The sequence below is a fragment of the Bidens hawaiensis genome, unplaced genomic scaffold, assembly GCF_021521415.1.
Source record: "Bidens hawaiensis isolate Kalapana, Puna unplaced genomic scaffold, B.hawaiensis_p1.1 tig00033568_1, whole genome shotgun sequence".
Lineage (NCBI taxonomy): Eukaryota > Viridiplantae > Streptophyta > Magnoliopsida > Asterales > Asteraceae > Bidens > Bidens hawaiensis.
The window spans coordinates 203274-209180 of NW_027495769.1; positions in this window are offsets into that span (position 1 = coordinate 203274).

The following is a 5907-nucleotide window of genomic DNA, read 5'->3' on the forward strand; positions in this document are numbered from 1 at the left end:
AGGTACACGGCAAGTATTGGCAAGATGCCCATAACGGTTACACGAAGTGCAAAGACGACAAGTGGTGGATGAGGGATGATGGCGGTTACAGATTGAGCATAGTGGGTGAGGTCCATTATATGGCTTCTTGTTGGGTGCATTTTGGTTTGGGGCTTGGTTGTTAGGTTGGTTCACAGCATAGTTTTGGTGTTGGGCCTTGCGTTTTTGGTTGTTTTTGTTCTTTTGGTAGCGGTTAGAGTTGTTGTTTTGGCAAGCTTAGGGTCGGCTTTGGCATCAGTAGAGGATTCGGCTTTACTCTTCTTAGCAGCAGGCTTGGAGTCCTTTCGGGATAGGGTACCATCACGAACATGATCGTCAGTCAAGGAAGTAGCGAGGGTTATGGCTTCTTCAATCGTGAGAGGGTCTCGACTGACAACCACGTCACGGAAGATAGTAGGTAGTCCACGGATATACTTGCGGATACTGCGGGACAAAGGGGTTACAAGATGAGGTACCACCCGGCTCAGTTTCTTGAATCGGTTTGAATAGGTTGAGTTATCACCACCGATTTTCTTTAGTTCCCAAAATTCCGTCTCGAGCCTTTGCAGTTCATGCTTGGGACAAAACTCTCTCTTCATGGCTTCCTTAAGCTCCTCTCAAGGCATGGCCAATACTTCTCAACACCTTGGAGGTCCTTGAACAATGTCCGTTTGTCGTCCGGACACTCACAGTGGATGAAGATGTTTTCCATACTCTCGAACCAGCGGATGAGCTTAGTAGCATTCTCCTCGCCAAGATAGGAAGGTGGTTTCGCACTCGTGAAGTTCTTATAAAAGAAGTTATTCGATGTAGTCGAAGTTGCAAATCCATTCGAGTTGATATTTTGGAGTTGAGCCACAACCTCGGGCAAAACAGCAGTGAGCTCTTTCGTGATACGAGTAGCCTAACGATGATCATGAGCAGCCGATGGACGACGGTTGCTACGGCGCGAAGTTGAGAAGACATTCTGCAGGGGCCAAAAGTTAAATTGTTCTTGAATAAGCCTATGGTCTCAACTAGCAATCCATGACTTCAATTCATCAATTCAAGCGATAACCTGCATATGCATATAAAATAGATAGATTTGCCAACAATAATGTTGAGTGAGCATGCCATTAGTTTTGCAATGATATATAATAATATGAAAGGTAACAAAACGTAAGTAAAGCGGTAAATGTAACCAAACCAATGAGCAAATAAGTGTCAAGTGAACCATTGCCAAGCGAATCGGGAGCTGGTTAAACAAGACGGTCATATGATCATACTATATGAGAATATGCCGGACCTCTCCAAATGCGTAAAATAACCAAATAAGCAAATAGCAAATATGTTCAGCAATTCACTCACAGTACAATGTTTGCTAATGTTGATATATATATAATACGAAAATATATAGTACGCATACGCCCCTAAAACGTTTAAAAAAAAGTAAAACAGGGGAATGACAAAACTCACCTTAATAATAAGTGAATTAATGAGATATTAAGATTAAAATAAAGAGCCTTCCGTTTAACACGCCAAGCTATAATAATCAACAGGACCTGAAACTTAACAATATGAAAGTATAAGTAAAAAAGAACCTAATGCCGCTGGAAGCAATCAAAACAGATAAGTAGAACTTGAGTTATGTTAATTTTAACGTTTAAACGAGTCGAGTCTGACCAGAATCCGAACTTCTAGTCGGGAGTCAGGTTTTGGTCAAAAGCCTTAAAATTTCGTTACGAGAAGACAAGTCTTCTGGACCGAACGTTGAATCCGATCAGAAGTATGAGACAACGTTAAGTCAAAGTTATTGACTATTTTGCCCTTAAACGGGTTTGACTCGAATTGACCCGTCAATACCTTTCAATCTCAGAAATTGAATGAGGGTTATCAAAAAGTGAGTATTAATGAACATTTGATCAGTTAACAACTTACTCGGGTTATGCGTGGATTAATGGAAAATCAAAGTCAAAGATGAGAAAACCGGAAAAATCAAACCGCAGCTAATAGTCTTCACTTAATCGAGCAAAAACGAGCAATAAATCGTCGATGGAGGGTATGTGACGGCTGGAAATGCTTAGTTGCAGTAACCATTAGGGTTTGGAGTTATGATTTGATTAAATAGGGGTATATTAACTTGTTGGACAAGAAACGGGTCGATTTTGGTAACCGAATCACACAATTAAAGACGAAATCGGGTCTTTAGATCATCGATATATTAACCAAATTACTGAGTATGGACCTAGACATCATTACACACTAAATACAATAACTTGTGGATCAAATTTCGTGATTTAGGGTTGATTTAGGAAAGATTTAGCATTAAACGAAGATCACGAACTAATTTGGCTGATCTGGTTGCATCTTCGCACCACGCTAAGATGCAGGGTTGACATCTTCGCACAGCGTGAAGGGGCAGCTTCACCAGAATTTTAACTATTGACAGTTTTAGTCCCTGTAGTTCAAAAAACACATTTTTAAGCCATTTTAAGCGATTTTAAGAGTTTCTATGGGCTATTTATCACAAATGAAAGTTAATGAATTATAAACTAAGATAAAAATAATTATTTCACTAATAAATGCTTAACTTTATTAATAACAAAGATCAGAATAAGGTTCGCAACCCGCTAAGCAAAACGAAACGAATACGATAACACCCAAAATGCTACAACACGTATCATCCACAAGACAATATTATTGGTAATGTAAACGATGGCGTGAAAACGCGACGTCAAGTTGCTAACGTATGTGATGATAATATGTTGTGTGCATATGCCAATATGCATGCAACTGGTATATTAAACATCACTAAATGCGCTTGCTTTCTATCTCAGATAGAACCTACAAGTGTCTCAATGGCACTGAAGGAACCATCGTGGGTAGAGGCAATGCAGGAGGAACTGCAGCAGTTCGTGCGACTGGATTTTTGGTAACTTATCGATCAACTTGCTAGGGTTAAGGAAACAATTCAACCCAAGTGGGTGTTTAAATGTAAGAAGGACGACCATGGGTGATCGTGAAGAACAAAGCACGATTGGCTGTATTGGGATATAATCAACAGGAAGGCATTGACTATACAGAGGTGTATGCTCCAGTAGCACGGTTGGAAGCTATATGAGGATTTCTTGCCTATGCGGCTTTCAAGAACTTCAAAGTGTATCAAATGGATGTGAAGAGTGCATTCTAGAAAGACCAAATTCATGAGAAAGTGTATGTGAAGTAGCCTCTCAGTTTTGAAGACCCTGACTATTCAGAGCGTGTTTATCGATTAAACAAAGCTTTATGGTTTACACCAAGCCCCGAGAGCATGGTACAGCTCGCTTGCTGACTATCTTATCGATAGTGGTTTCAAACAGGGAACTGTGGATTGAACTTTTTTATACAAATCTCTTGGTGATGATATTCTCCTCGTCCAAATCTATGTTGACGATATCATTTTTGGCTCAACAAACAACACGTTGTGTAAGGAATGCGAGAGCACGATGCACATGAAGTTCGAGATGAGTTTAATGGGAGAGATGAACTTTTTCTTGGGGTTGTAGATTCACCAGTCTGATTTGGAAATTTTTATTCATCAAACTAAATATGTGAACGACGTCTTGAGCCGATTCAAGATCACGGAAAAATCCCCTCGACACCTCTTCCCGTGGGTCACAATTTATCACCGGATGAATTGGAGGATACCGTTGATCCAACCCTCTATTGAGCTATGATCGGGTCTATTATATATCTAACTACGTCTCACCTTAACATTATGTTTGTTGTTTGCTTGTGTGCCAGGTACCAGTCGAGTCCCCAAGTGACTCACATGGCGGCTATGAAGCGTATATTGCACTATCTAAGGGGTAATCTAAACATCAGGTTATGGTATCCCAAGGATAGTTTTGATCTTACTGCTTTCACCGACTCGAACTATGGAGGATGCAAAATCAACTTCAAATCTGCTATAGCAGGATGTCAATTCTTATGAAACCATCTTGTTTCCTAGCAGTCTAAGAAGCAGGCAACAGTCTCCATTTCAATCGCCGAAGCCGAATACGTGGCAGCCTAGAGTAGTTGTTCACCGGTTTTATGGATCCAACAGCATCTACGGGATTACGGTTTGAAGTTTCTTACTACTCCCATATTTATTGATAATTCTGCTGATATTAGTATAACCAAGAATCCCCATTCAACACTCGAAAACTAAACGCATCGAGATACGTTATCGTTTTCTCCGTGATTGTTTTGAAAACAAACTAATCAGTATTGATAAGATACACACGGATTTTCAGAAAACTGACTTTTTTACCAAAGCGTTTGATAAAATGCGCTTTCAATATTTGCTTGGTATTAATTATATAAAAACTTCAAAAGAAATTCAAACGCTTGGTTAATCATTTTTTTGTAGAGCTTTTAGTTTATTTTTATTCTTTATATTTTTGTTTTAGGGGGAGAAAATGCATAAAAATTCAAAAATATTGTATTTTCTGTTTGTATAGATAAAACCCAAAAACATTCAAATATGAAAAAAAAATCCCAAAGACATTAAAAAAATTTGCTCCTCAAAAATGAGTTCTTGAAGTAAAAAAGAGAAAATGATAGTACATTGACCTAACGGACCTAGTACATGAATAAATTAGACTGAAAATTGCTGTAAGATCAACTATATGATATGTAAGATAGGCTTGATAGATTATATAGGTACTGATAAGATATAAACATAAAGAATTGCCGAATCTAGTGGTATAACATCTTGATGAATAGTTAAATATCTGATTTAAAACATTAAAAAGTTTAAAGATGGTTGTGTATGCATGCGTTAATTTTACAAAGAAATTCAGCTTATTTTTTTACTTCAGTTTCCAAAGAAATTCAACTTTTCTTTTTCTTTTTTTTAATTAAAAACTTGGATTCTCTCCTGCGCGATAAGACTATCCGACCAGAGGATTAAGTTTTGGATATTTGGCTTTATTTTTTGGTGTTTCGTATAAAGCCTTGGACTTTCTTCGCGCGATAATATGGTATTATTCGACTTGATTGCTAAGGCCTTATACAACTTCAAAATTTTATCTTTTTATTTTGTTAAAATAGAATCTTATCTGCATGTAGTAATCCCGATCTTAAGAGAAAATTTTAACCAGTCTGCTTTATTTTCTTTTTATTATTTTTTCATGATTCATAGTGAATCAAATTCTATAGAAAGATAAAAACGTATGTGCGAAATTCACTGTATAAAAGATAGATAGGTGGGGTCCATATATGATTCGTGCTTAATTAAACCGTAAATACGTATCGTAAAACTACCGAAAAATCTATGTAAAGTTTAAGAGGACAATTATCTTTGCAATTCCCATTGGATTATGTGCATAATAGGCTGAAATTAAAGTTTAGTTTAGGACGTTAGAAGTCAATATGATTCCCTACTCGAACTCACAAAAACATGCACTGCTTAATGATCTTCTTTTTGTTACATTTTCGTTTTTACATTTCATTTGGAAAATGAGAAATACAAAAATATTTGTGTGTGTTTTGATATAAATTTGTCAAAAATTCAAAAAGATTTTCATCTCTTCTTTATTTTCGATTACCAAGCTTGCGAATTATTCAAAATTAAAAAGAAAGTTTTTCCCCACATTTTAAAGTAAAATGTTTTTAAAGTATTTCCGCATAACTTAAACTTTTACGGTCAAGCTTTGATTGCTAAAGTGAATATTTTACTGTATTTTCATCAAAATTAGGGTTTTGATGATTATTTAATTACTTTGAAGGGTAAATCTCCCATTCGTTAAGGTAAATATGTCATTCGTTACTACGGTGTAACGAATGTGTTTTCATTCGTTCATTATCATAACGAATATACTCATTTGCTGCTCACACTTATTGTAAGGCCCCGAGCTCCGGAAACCCCACACTTGGTATTCATTC